This window comes from Mustela erminea, chromosome 6, assembly GCF_009829155.1.
Source record: "Mustela erminea isolate mMusErm1 chromosome 6, mMusErm1.Pri, whole genome shotgun sequence".
Classification (NCBI taxonomy): Eukaryota; Metazoa; Chordata; class Mammalia; order Carnivora; family Mustelidae; genus Mustela; species Mustela erminea.
In genome coordinates this window covers 39,683,647-39,698,211 of record NC_045619.1, presented here as the reverse complement: position 1 = coordinate 39,698,211, position 14,565 = coordinate 39,683,647, and the positions used below count along the sequence as shown (strand labels likewise).

General features: G+C 33.9%; 1 long non-coding RNA gene and 1 pseudogene across 1 annotated transcript in view; both read right to left on the bottom strand.

The window, feature by feature from the left end:
* Window positions 1-507: 507 nt before the first annotated feature.
* LOC116593463 lies at window positions 508-1,593 on the bottom strand (annotated as a pseudogene).
* Window positions 1,594-11,481: 9,888 nt separating this feature from the next.
* Window positions 11,482-14,565, bottom strand: part of LOC116592354 — a 39,241-nt gene continuing 36,157 nt past the window's right edge. The window contains exon 3 of the long non-coding RNA XR_004286461.1: window positions 11,482-11,563. This is a non-coding gene — a long non-coding RNA (uncharacterized LOC116592354). The remainder of the gene's footprint in view (window positions 11,564-14,565) is intronic.

The following is a 14,565-nucleotide window of genomic DNA, read 5'->3' as shown; positions in this document are numbered from 1 at the left end:
TTAAGCTTTATGTTATTTTTTAACCCCAGAAATTTTTAGACTACATCCTTCTATATTTCAACTGATATCCATTTAAAATCACAATCTCTTTGTTCTTCCATTCTTAATATAATTTATCACTCAGTCAATTGAAGTTATCTGTTTGACTAATTTTTTAAAGGAAGTATATTGCCCCCTCTTTTTTAGACACCTTTATTCAGTGTCATGATCAGACTATTATATTTAACAATCAATAGCATGGGTGCAAAAAAAAAAAACTACATTAAAACTCTTTGTTGGAATGCTTTATACTTTCCATGTGACAGAAACTAAAATAACCTTTTATACAATTAGTCACAAATACAGTCCTAAGTATTTGCTCCTACACATGAGTACTATCTAAAACATGTCTTTGTAGCAACTAGGCCCTGCCACCACTGTTCTTGATCATAAGTCTTTTGTAATCTGTACCTTCCCTGTCACTTCGCTGGCTCTCCTCTCCTGCTAAACTTTGTTTCCTGGCAGTAATTAAGGCCTTCTGCCACCACCATAGCCACCTTGGTTTTGTGGTTTGGCAAAGTATTAGCCCTCCACCACCAGAGGGGGTAGGGTTTCCACCTCCAAAATTTCCTCCTTTTGTGGATCCAGAATTTGAGGGTTGATTGTTGTAATTGCCAAAATCATTAGAGCTTCCACCATCTCCAAAGTTGCTTGTACTACCACCACCATAGTGGCCTCCTCCATTGTTATAACTATTCTAACTGCCACAGTCACCATTGCCACTGCCCTGTTTCTGTAAGTCTGTCTACCACTTTCATAGCCTCTGCTTCCTCCAGAGTAACCAGGGCTGCCTCCCCAATAACCACCATCATTATCAAATCCATTGCAGCCATCCCACTGCCACCATATCTACCACCACCTCAACTGCTACCACAGCCACCTTACCCACTGAAGTTTCCTTATGACCAAAGTTGTCATTCCCACCAGAACTACCTCCATGTCCACCACCAAAGTTTCCAGGACCACTTTTACTTCCTTGGGTGGATGAAACATTACCCATCTCTTGCTTGGATAGGGCTTTCTTTACTTCACAGTTGTGGCCATTCACAGTGTAGTATTTTTGAATGACAATCTTGTCTACAGAGTCATGGGTTCTCAAATGTTACAAAAGCAAAGCTTCTCTTTTTGTCACTGCTTCAGTCAGTCATGACTTGAGTCACTTCAATTTTCCCATTCTATTCAAAATAATCTCTTAAATGATGTTCCTCAATGTCTTCTTTAATGCCATGAACAAAAAACTTTTTCACAGTTAAGTGGGCACTAGATATTTGAAAATCTTCTATTGAGACAGCACTCTTTGGTTCTACAACTCTTTCATCCACTTTGTGTGGCTTCACATTCATGGCTGCATCTACCTCATCCACAGTGGCATAAGTGACAAACCCAGAACCTCTGGAGTGCTTAGTGTTGGGATCTCTCATTATCACACAGTCCATAAATGCTCCCCAGTCCAAAATGGTTCCTCAGACTCTCATCAGTTGTTTCAAAGCTCAAACTTCTGATGACAAGCTTCTACAGTTGTTCAGGCTCTTTGGGAGACTCTGATTTAGACATGATGTTGGTGGTGGGAGTGGGGGAGGGGGTCACTTTAAGGATGATCACTCAGTCAGAATGTATATTGGCTTCATAATGTCTAAAAATGGTGTTATATGACATTTGTAAAAGAATGATAATTTGGTTGGATAAATATTTTCTGAACATGGAATCTTTTTTATTTTTTTATTTTTTTTAAATTAAATTTATTTATTTTCAGCATAACAGTATTCATTATTTTTTCACCACACCCAGTGCTCCATGCAATCCGTGCCCTCTATAATACCCACCACCTGGTACCCCAACCTCCCACCCCCCCGCCACTTCAAACCCCTCAGATTGAAAAACAATCTGAGGAATCTTTTTTATTTTAAAAGTTTTGGGCGGTGGCGGGGGTGTGCCTGGGTGGCCCAGTGGGTTAAAGCCTCTGCCTTCGGCTCAGGGCATGATCTCAGGGTCCTGGAATTGAGCCCTGCGTCAGGCTTTCTGATCAACAGGGAGCTTACTTCCCTTCCTCTCTCTGAGCCTGCCTCTCCGCCTACTTGTAATCTCTCTCTGTCAAGTAAATAAATAAAAATATTTAAAAAAAAAAAAACTTTTTTTTTCCTGCTCAACAATGCACAGATGTGTGCTGAAAATCTGATTTGTGTTCTAAAAGTATTTGTGGTGTTTTGTTTTGTTTCATCCTTTGTCCTTTTTATTACCAGAATTTGTCTAAAAGGAATCTTAATTAAAATTGCTTTAAAAAGAAGTTTAGAAATCTTCCCAGGTCAAAAATGTTTTCTTCAATTTACTTGATCACTGCTTCTAATCCACCTACCCTGTTTCTCATTCTGAGAGAGGTAGTCTATGCAAGTTGAGAGTCTTTATGAGTCTGTATGAGCTGGTCTCAAGGCTCTGTTTTGAATCTGTAGTAATGTTATGAGTATCTTCCCCATTGCTTCTCCTACATTTATATCTTCATATAAGAAATTCATTCTATAGGCATACTAGTATAGATTTGCTAAAGCTTTGAAAGACTGACTTTTTCAACGCCGATACTGGTTTTCCTCCTTCGTTTATTCCTTTTGGCCATGTGGAAATCTGGGAGAGAGTTGTTTCCTTCTGTAATCTAATAACAAGCTTATCCAGACATCCAAAAGCACTGATTTGAAGTGCTGTTATATGTTACATCCTTATAGGAATGTCTATATCCATGTTACTAATGTAATGCTTAAGATAAATTTATATAAGTAGAATTATTGATACAAAATTATGAACATTGAAGCCTTTTTTAAAATTTTTAAAAAATTTTTTGACAGAGAGAGATCAGAAGTAGGCAGAGAGGCAGGCAGAGAGAGAGAGTAGGAAGCAGGCTCCCCGCCGAGCAGAGAGCCAGATGCGGGACTCGATCCCAGGACCCTGAGACCATGACCTGAGCCAAAGGCAGAGGCCTAACCCACTGGGCCACCCAGGTGCCCTGAAGCCTTTTTTTTTTTTTTTAAATTCCAATATTAGTTAACATGTGATGTTACATTAGTCCCAGGTGTTAAATAATGATTCCATAATTCCTTATATTACTCAGTGCTCATCTTTCTTTTTCTTTTAAACATTTAATTAATTAATTTATGTATGTCTATATGTATGGGGGGGTGTAGAAAGAGGGAGAGAATCCCAAGCAGATGCAGTGTTGAGGATAGAGCTCAATCCAGGCTTGATCCCACACCCCTCAGATCATGACCTAAGCCCAAATCCAGAGTCAAATGCTTAACGGAGCCACCCAGCCTACCCCCCCAACCCTGGCTCATCTTGATAAGTGTTCTCTTAATCCCCTTCACCTATTTCACCCATCTAAGCACCCACATATGGGAACATCAAAAATCTTTTGATGGTCATTATCAAAATAAATTCCATTACAGAAATGTAATGTCAAATTAAAAGTCTTCTATCAGTAGATTATGTTTTCATGTGTTTATTTCGAGAAGCTAAAAATTGTATCTCAATATTTAAGCCAATTTAAATTTTCTTCCAGTGAGGTTACACATGATTTAGTAAAATAACTTGATGCTGTATAAATTGTCTTTTCAGGTCTTTGATTTTTTTAAAAAATAGATTCCAATAAGTCACTTAATAAAGTTTGATCAGTTCTTTGTATAGTAAGTATACTAATGTCCTGTTATATTATTTATAATAGGTTCACCTCTATAACAAATAGACCCTTAAAAGAATAATCTTTTATTGATATGCAAATTTATACTTTCCATAGTTGTAGTTATTCTACATATGAATTTTAACAGTGGTCAACACAAAAATCTTTAAATTTCCATCTTTGTCAAGAATTTCTTTTCTGCAGAGGGCAAATATTTAGTTTTTATTTCATTTTTCTTCTAGCACAATAATTCCAAGTCGTTTTTATCAAAACATAAGATGGGGCACCTGGGTGGCTCGGTGAGTTAAGCTTCTACATTTGGCTCAGGTCATGATCCCAGGGTCCGGGAATTCAGCCCTGCATCCAGTTCCTTGCTTGGCAGTTCTCTCTGCTTGTTTTCTCTCTCTCTTTCTCGGCCCACACTTACTGTCTCTCAAATAAATAAATATAATCTTTCTTAAAAACTAAAAAATAAATTAAAAATGTCATGTGACTTGTAGGATTAAGGATGTGGCTCAAAAATCACATTTTCCATTAGCCTAAAAATTGAGAACCAAAATTTATCCAACCCATAAGAGAAAAACTGAACAAATAAAATGAATTTCCAAAATCAAGAACCAACTGTATTAAAACTTAAAAAGTTTTTATACTAAATGTTCTTTATTTTAGTATGTTTGATTTTTTTTATATATTTCTCTGTAAAGCTCCATGAAAATAGTGTCTACTTCTGTTTTCATCACCAACATCTCCTAAATCTTGGCAGAGTACCAGCTGAATTATAATATTTGTTAAATATAACAGATCTTACAGATGTATATGTGTGTAAAGGGATGTGTGTGTATGTGTGTGTGTGTGCAGGTATTAATAGTGCATTTAATAAGTGCATAGGTGGTATATTTTCTGAGTCCTTGTATGTCTGAGAACCTAATATCTATTACTATGTAGGAAGAAATCCTTGGTTTTCTACAGAATTCTTGAGTTTTATTTTTATTATTTTTTTAAGATTTTATTTATTTATTTGACAGACAGAGATCACAAGTAGGCAGAGAGGCAGGCAGAGATAGAGGGGGAAGCAGGCTCCCTGCTGAGCAGAAAGCCCGATGTGGGGCTCAATCCCAGGACCCTGGGATCATGACCTAGGCCGAAGGCAGAGGCTTTAACCCACTGAGCCACCCAGGCACCCCGAATTCTTGAATTTTAAACTTGTTTGTTCAATACCTTTAACTGTTACTCCACTGCCTTTTAACATTATATTATTATATGATATAAATTCAAAGCTATTATATTTTTGTTCAGAGTTTATAGACTTTGATCCTCCTCTCTTTGAAATTCAAAACTTTTACTAAGACATGTCTTGATAAGGATCTTATTTGACTGATTCTGGGGGAGTACAGTCCCCTTTTATCTATATACCTAGTTCATATTTTTTTTTAAGATTTTATTTATTTATTGGACAGAGAGAGAGATCACAAGGAGGCAGAGAGGCAGGCATAGAGAGAGGAGGAAGCAGGCTTCCCACTGAGCAGAGATCCCGATGCGGGGCTCGATCCCAGCACCCTTGGGATCATGACCTGAGCCAAAGGCAGAGGCTTAACCCACTGAGCCACCTAGGCACCCCTACCTAGTTCATATTTTAATTAAAAAAATTTTTCTTATTTTTTTCTTATTATCTTTTATTATGTTATGTTAGTCACCATATAGTACATCCTTAGTTCGATGTAGGGTTCCAAGATTCATTGTTTACATATAACTCCTAGTGCTCCATGCAATACATGCTCTCCGTAATATCATCACCAGGCCAACCCATCCTCCCACACCCCTTCCCTCTAAAACCCTCAGTTTGTTTCTTGGGGTCCACAGTCTCCCATGGTTCATCTCCCCCTCTGATTCACCCCCCTTCATTTTTCCCTTCCTTTTCTAATGTACTCCATGTTATTCTTTATATTCCACAAATAAGTGAAACCATATGGTAATTGACTCTCTGTTTGACTTACTTCGCTCAGGATAATCTCCTCTAGTCCCATCCATGTTGGTACAAAAGTTGGGTATTCATCATTTCTGATGGCTGAGCAATATTCCATTGTATATATGGACCACATCTTCTTTATTCATTCATCTGTTGAAGGGCATCTTGGCTCTTTCCACAGTTTGGTTATTGTGGACATTGTGGCATTTTTAATATTGTTTCTGGTCTTATTTATTCTTCACCCACATTCAGAATTCCTAATTACCTTCTCATATTATTTCATATAACTACTTCTGTCTTCCTGAATTCCATTTCTTAGATTTTAAAATAATTATTATAGGGGCACATGGGTGGCTTAGTGGGTTAAAGCCTCTGCCTTCAGCTCAGATCATGATCCCAGGGTCCTGGGATCAAGCCCCGCATCGGGCTCTCTCCGCGGCAGGGAGCCTGCTTCCTCCTCTCTCTCTCTCTGCCTGCCTCTCTACCTATTTGTGATCTCTGTCTGTCAAATAAATAAATAAATAATCTTAAAAAATAAATAAATAAAATAAAATAAAATGATTATTATAAAAGGAAAAAACTGAAGGAGGAGAAGTAGAAGCAGCAACTCTTTGCCACTGGGAAATAAAATAAAAACTCTTTAAAAATCACCTTTTACACCTAGGTGAAATAAAAAACAACTGAACAATATATAGATTCATATTGTACATCTGCCAGAACTTGAAAATATCTAGCTAAATGTTTCTTACAAGTTACAGAGAATAGGAAAAGGAATGTCATTGAAATCTGGTATCAACTGCACAAATAAAAAAAATTTCCACTCTTTGGAACAAACTATTTTCATATGAAGGTCCGGAGTTCAACAAAAGAAAGTGTAAACGTGTCTTTTTTGAAGTATCTGCTTAGAACTAAACACTAGTACTTCTACCTTGTTTTATCGGAGCAAGTTGTATAGTCAAGTTTAAAATCAGTGAACAGGAAGGTATACTCAACCCCCAAGAAGATCTTGTTCTGGGAAGAAAAGAATTATTTAAAACAAAAACCAAAAACCAAAGAGGATAGTATGCTAAAAATATATCTACCAATTCCTATTTAATTGAACTAAAGTTTTAATCCAGAACAAAGGTTGAATTTTGTCCAGTGACTTTTTGGGGGAATATAACCCTATCATATATGAAATATTTATAAATATGTGAGGAAATAAGGACTTTTTACTAAATTTGTTGTGAATAGTCACTTAAGAAGAGATAAAATTAGATTTGTATCTCACACCATATCACACAATAAATTCCAAATGGATCAGAGATAAAAATGTGGAAATGTAAACCACCATGTACTTGAAGAAGGCAATGATAAATCATTTATAACCAGAGAAAATTTTAATTATGACTCAAAACATTACTAAGTTTGAGCACATTAAAACCTGAATTCCAAGAAATAATAAAAAGAAAATACAAATGATAATTACATATTGAGAAATATTTGAAACCTGTAATATATACAAAAGACAAATGGTTCTAATATAAGAACAGACTGTTCAGGGAAGAAGAAATAAAAATGGCCCAAACATGTGAAGAAATGGTGAAGCTCATACATAATAAAAATAAATATTAAAATTATATTTTCCAACTCTGGCCAAAATCCACAAATTTGACAACAAACTCTATTGTATGAAAACTGTAATACTGATACATCACTAATGGGGATGCAAAGTGAGTCAACACTTCTGGTGAAGAATGTAGCAAGACCTAGAAAAATTGCTTAAGCATTTACCAATTTACTCATTTCCCTTCTAGGAGTATACTCCTAATACAGATCAGCAAAAATATGAAATCTCTTATAAACAAAGTTATTCTTTGTGCTATTATTTGTAGTGGTCAATTATTGGAAATGACCCAAATATCCATCAGTTTGGTACTGATTAGATAAATTATAGTCTGTGTAAGTAATCAATACAATACAGCTGAAAAATGGAATGAAGAATATTCCTATAAATTGAAATGTAGCAATCTTTAGGATATAATGTGAAATGAAAAAAGCAAAATGTCAAACAATAAATACAATTTGTTATCTTTTCTGCAAGAAACATATAAACGTATATATATCTATTTTCTTACATTTGAAAAAAAAACACACTAGATTGGTAAATTAAAAACAATATTATGCCTGTAGAAGAACTGAGGAGATTTAAGGGTTTGGTTAAAAAAGTCACAAAATATAGTTACATTATTATTTTTGTAAAGTATTTTCTGATATTATTTTTGTTTCAATCTTACATTTCTGGACTAAGCATAAGATCACCAGATAATATAAAAGGCATCTCCTTAAGGTGAAATGTTTGCATCCTTTTCAGGTCATCATGCCAATTTGTTTTTAATTGAAATTTTGTTGGCTTTGTGATTATTGGAGATTTTTCAATAGAATCTGAGAGTGAGTTGACTATGAGTCTACTTATTCCATGTAGTAATTTTTTTTTTTTAAGATTTAAATTTTAGGTAATCTCTATACCCAATGTGGAGCTCAAACTCAACCCTGAGATCAAGAGTCATGTGCTCCACTGACTAAGCCAGCCAGGTGCCCCAGTAATTTTCTTTTTTTAAATCTGTTCATAGACATCTTTTAAAAAGTGGAAAAATTTACATTCTACTTCTCATAAAAATACACACACCAGGGACGCCTGGGTGGCTCAGTGTGTTAAGCCTCTGCCTTCGGCTCAGGTTGTAATCCCAGGGTCCTGGGATCAAATCCTGCAAAGTGCTCCGTCCTCAGCAGGGAGGCTTCTTCTCTCTCTGCCTTTGCCTGTCACTCTGCCTGCTTGTGCACTCACTCTCTCTCTCTCTCTGGCAAATAAATATTTTTAAAGATTCACACACTAATTATGAAATTCCAATTATCTTTATGATATTTTTAAGATCTGACATAAGTAATCTCAGTCTCCTTTTTAAAATGCCTTAACTGATCTTGTTTATCTACTTAATTTAGTTAATATTCCAAATCATACCAGCAAAAAATAAAACTTTCTTCATTTGAGATTTTTCTTCAAGTTGCTTAGGTCCATAATTGTTGGAAAAGACTTTGGAAATTTACATTTTTTTTTTTTACTATAGAGGCTCATGACATGCCTTTTGATTTCTAAGATTTCTCTCCTAATGTTTAACATTTTTTCAGAATTTTTATAATATAGTTTCACATATATATATATTAAAACTTTTCTGATTATTTTTTATTTTTTGTGCCGATTAGAGTATAGGACAGCTATCTATTTTGGTATGATTATTTTGTACTTAAGCACTTTTTTTTATCATTAGTTCTTGCAAGTAAAAAAGCATGTTTGCTCTTTTTATGACTATGATGTCAGGTTTCCAAAAGTTGCAGCCAACATATCTGAGTTGTGACTTATTGACTTAATAAAACATGAAATAAAATGTTTAATATCAAATTAAAGTGAGAATTCTTTCAGTTGCATTTAAATATGCTGATTATTCTTCATAGTAAGATAAAACCTATCTATTCTTATTTTACTATTGGGGATTTTCTATACTATCCTATTATTAGTTTCTACTTTAAAAAGTGGGAATTCCAACAGATCTTTTAGGAGCACATTCCAATAATTAATAACCCTCATTATTAGAAGACATCTTTTAACTTACTTAAATTTTTAGTGTTTCAATTCGACCTAAGTACTTATACTCTTCCTCGTCAATTGAGATAGTTCATCATCAACATTTTGCTGTTTCTCTCAATGTTCATTTTTCATGTGAATGTTATTTATCCTTTTTCAATTATTTTCATACATCAAAAATATTTAATAAAGGGTCTGGTCATCTTCATAAATACATCATGGGCTAAATTTTAATTACTACCTTTAATTCCTTTTATAACCATACTTGTCATGCCTGAAAGGTTCAAGTGGCTTTTGACCGGATTTTTTAAATTATTTAATAGTAATTTTTACCTTTATCATTTAAAGAAAATGCTAACCAAAAAAAGATTATCCTAATTTTACTATAAACAATCACTAGGTAAAAGAAAATTCTTAAGCAATTAGATTTCTGGTGAAAATAAATATACTTATAAAACTAGTTTAATGACTTAAAATTATTTTTCTAAAGCATTCTGCATTGAAGGTAATATTTTCCAGCTGTGCATTTTTTTAAAGATTTATTTATTTTAAAGCACATGTGAGCAAGGGAGGGACGTAAACAGAGAGGGAGAAACAATCTTATGAAAGTTCCATGCTCAGTGGGGAGCCTGATGCAGGGCTCAGTGTCATGACTCTGGGACCATGACATGGGCCAAAATCAAGAGTCGATCACTTAACTGACTGAGCCACCCAGGAGCCCCACCAGCTGGCATTTTAAATTGAGCTTAGATAACTAATATTAGATGATTAGTCAAAAATAAATATGTATACTAGAAAATACATATGAATTAAAATGGACTTTATTAAATACATAATATCAATAGTTAAATATATAATAAGGCAATAAAAATACTAAATATGTGAAATATTTTTCAACTTACATTCAAAACTATGATTTAATACTTTCATTTTAGGTAAGAGGAAAGGATTTTTTTAATTGAACATTATTTTCTAGACAAAGATCAGTTAATCCAAGAGACCTTAAAAATGAGGACTACATTGATACTGCTATATATACCCAGACATAGAACATTGCTTTCAGAAACAGTTCTCAAGACTTGAGACAGAAAAGTAATTTTGTTTTAATTAAGGTTTGTTGAATGAAATAATGACAATGTATTTATTAAAATTAGCATAGTATATTTTTAATAAGATTCTGAAAATACCAATGAAAGGCTTAGTTTCATGTTAATTTTTTATTTTGAAATTGATTTGTTCCTTAAAAATCTAGAAATTAATAATACTTAGAACATATCTAATTTTTAATTCAAATCAATGGAAATAAAAATTACTTTTTCTCTCTATAGTTCTCTAGATACGTGTATTTTGCTTCAGGGAATATCTTTATCAGTAGAAACAGAAAATGAATATAAACTCTTCTCCTGTACAATATAGATTACTCAAGTCTAAACCTATGATAGACAACTATTCCCTCTTCACAGATTGCCAATGACCTAAGCCAAAAAAAAAAAAAAATCAAAAAGAATTATGTTTTGAACTTCTAAATACTGTCTACTGTGATTGCTCATCATAATTAAAATCAGAAATCTTTCAAGTGTCACTAATTTAAATAAGGCTTTTGTTGATTTATAAAATCCAATGGAGCATTCAGAATGGCTGAATCAATTTTTCTCCCTTACTATAGCACCAGTGATCTAATTCAGTCATTACAAAACAATTCTTCCTTTATTCCTATGGCCTAAGCAAAAGTGAGTTAAAATAGTAGAGAAAAAATGAGTATCACTGATTGAAACCAGAGAGAGAGATTTTACTCATTAGCTTTGATTTTTATTCTCCTAATTAGCTTGAGCTTTTCAATGAGAATGGGTGGTAGATCAGTGGGTAATGAGTTTGTTATTCAGTGATATGGAGAAATGCAATACAACTGATGATTGACTTTCCCATGAGGTATAAAAGCTCCTTCACAAATAGTGTGCCACTTCATTTTTGGAACAAGCAAGAAAGTAAAGAAATTTGTGGTTAATGAAATCTAATAGAGAAGGTAGATTTTAACATGGGTCTGCTCATTCCCAAATGAGAGAGTTCTGTTCTCTGAAACTTATCTGCTATGACAGTAGAAGGAAAGAAATGAAATGGTATTTATCTGAGACATGTATTTTATGTGGTCACTGTATATTCATTTGTTCAATATAAATTTATTGAGTTCCTATTTGACAATTACTGATTATAGGCACTGGGATACAGTGATGAGCAACACAGATAAATTCTTTGCTCCTTGCATGGGGTTTATAATCTAGAAGGAGAAGACAAAAAAAAAAAAAAAAAACATATAAATTAGGAAAAGTGCCATGTAAATGGACTTATAATTTTGCTAAGATGGGGTAGTTTATAACAGATGAGTGTTCTATCACAAACCAAAAGGAAGCTTGATTTTTAAAAAAAAGTTTAAACTATTATAAGCATTGAAACATTAACTACTGAGTACTTAGAGGACATAATCTCTGAGAAGCAGCAGTGTAAGGTTAAACAAACTTTTTGAGTTACTTCTTTCCTTCAGGTTCTAAACAAAGGGCAGGAGACTGATGAACAAAGAATGGACCCAGAGAAAAGACCTTTCCTAGTATTTAGAGAGGGAGCATAGCTTTTTGTGAGCTCTACAAGGACAAAAAATAAAAACACATAGGACCAAGATTTCAATAAAATGGGTTGTGCAGAGAACTAAAATTAATGCTATGTCAGTTTCCACTCAAGATATTTAGCAAATGTTAAGATATTTAGCAAATGTTAAAGCTACATGAGGCACAAGACTGAGCAGGCAAGAAAGAACTCTATACATGTAAAGAAAACTAGGATTAGGCTTTAGAACTCACCAGTAAACAACCCCAATGTAGTTGGAAGGCCACATGTAAAGGAGCTTACCATTTATATGTTTTCCTTTAGGGGTGTTATGGCTTCAGGTCTTACATTGAAGTCTTAAATCCATTTTGAGTTCATTTTTGTACATGGTCAAGTTTCATTCTTTTGCACATGGCTGTATAATTTTCTTAGCACCATTTAGAGAGGACATTCTCATTTCCCTATTGTATATTCTTAGTTTCTTTATTGTAAATTAATTGGTCATACAGGCATCGGTTTATTTCCGAACTCTCTTTTCAGTTCCATTGATCTATATGTCTGTTTTTATGCCAGTACCATACCATTTTGATTATGATAACTTTGTAATATAGTTAATGCAAAATGCCATTTCAAGTTTTCTTTGGGTATAGTTGACAGGTAATGTTATATTAGTTTCAGGTGTACAACACCTGCAGGGATTTGACAGGTTTATATATTATGCTGTGTTCACTACAGGTATAGCTAGCATCTGTCCCATTACATCGCTATTATATCATAGACTAATTCCTTACTCTGCTTTTTATTCCTGTCATTTACTCATTCCATACCTGGAGGCATGTATCTCTTTCTCTGTTTCACTCATTTTGCCCAACCTCCCCTCTGGCAACCATCAGTTTTTTCTCTGTAATTATAGTTCTGATTCTGTTTTCTTTTTGGTTATTTCTTTAGATTCCATTTATGAGTGGAATCATATGGCATTTGTCCTTCTTAATTTGACTTATTTCACTTAGTATAACACCTCATTCTTTTTTATGGGTGTGTATATTCCTGTGTGTGTGTGTGTGTGTGTGTGTGTATGTGTGTACGTACCACACTTTCCTTATCCGTTCATTTACTGATAGACAGGTTGCTTCCATGTTTTGGCTATGCTACATATTGCAATAAACATAGGGATGCATATGTATTTTTGAAATAGTGTTTTGTTTTCTTTGGGTAAATATCTAAAAGTGGAAATAGTGGTATTTCTATTTTTAAGTTTTTGAGGAACCTCTGTTCTGTTTTCCACATAGCTATACCAGTTTACATTTCCACCAACAGTGCACAGGTTCCTTTTTCTCTACCTCTTCACCAACACTTGTTTCTTGTCTTCTTTGATTTTAGCCATTCTAATGGGTGTGAGGTGATATCTCATTGTGGCTGTGATTTGCATTTCCCTGATGATTACTGATGTTAAATATCTTTACATGGTCTTTTGGCCATCTACCTTAGTCTTCTTTGGAATAATATCTACACATGTCCTTTGCCCATTTTTTAATAGGGTGTTTGGTTTGGGGGTATTGAGTTGTATCAAGTTTTTAATATGCTTTAGATACTGACACTTCAACAGGATATGTCATTTGCAAATATCCTCCCCATTCAGTCTTTTTGTTTTCTTGATCATTTCCTTTGCTGTGGAAAAACTTTTTATTTTGATGTAGTCCCAATAGTTTATTTTTTTTCTTATTTTTCTTACCTTAGGAGATATAGCTAGAAAAATGTTACTAGGGCTGATGTTATAAGATGAATTACTGCCCATGTTTTCTTCTATGATTTTTATGGTTTCAGGTTTCACATTTTGGTGTTTAATTCAACTTAAGTTTATTTCTGTGTACGGTGTTAGGAAGTAGTCCAGTTTCATTTTTTTTTACATGTAGCTGTCCAGTTTTCCCAGCATCATTTGTTGGAAAGATTGTCTTTTCCCCATTAACATGTTCTTCCCTCCTTTGCGATAGGTTAATAGACTGTACAAGTATGGGTTTATTTCTGGGCTTTCTGTTCTGTTCTGTTGATCTTGTTTTCCATTTTTGTGCCCATACCATAGCGTTTTAATTACTACAGCTTTGTAGTATACCTTGAAATCTGGACTTGGGATACCATCAGCTTGTTCTTCATTCTCAGGAGAGCTTTGGCTATTTGGTGTCTTCTGTGGTTCCATGTAATTGTTACCATTATTTGTTCTAGTTCTGTAAAAACACTACTGGTATTTTGATAAGGATTGTATTGAATCTGTAGATTGCATTGGATAATAAGCACATTTTGACAATATTAATTCTTCCACTCCATGAGCATAGAATATATTTCCCTTTGTGTCATTTTCAGTTTGTTTCACAAATGTTTTATAGTTCTCAGAATACCAGACTTTCACCTCTTTGATTAAGTTTATTCCTGGGTATCCTATTCTTTTTGGTTTAGTTATAAATGGAGGTTTTTTTTTTTTTTTTTTAATTCCTGTTTCTATGACTTTGTGGTTAGTGTATAGAAACCCTACTGATTTCTGGGTATTAATTTTGTATCCTTACACTTGATGATTTTTTTTAAATTTCTAGTAGATTTTTTGATGACATCCTTAGGATTTCTAGGTATAGTATCATGTTGTCCAAAAATAATGACAATTTAATTCCTTTTTTTACCAATAAGGAT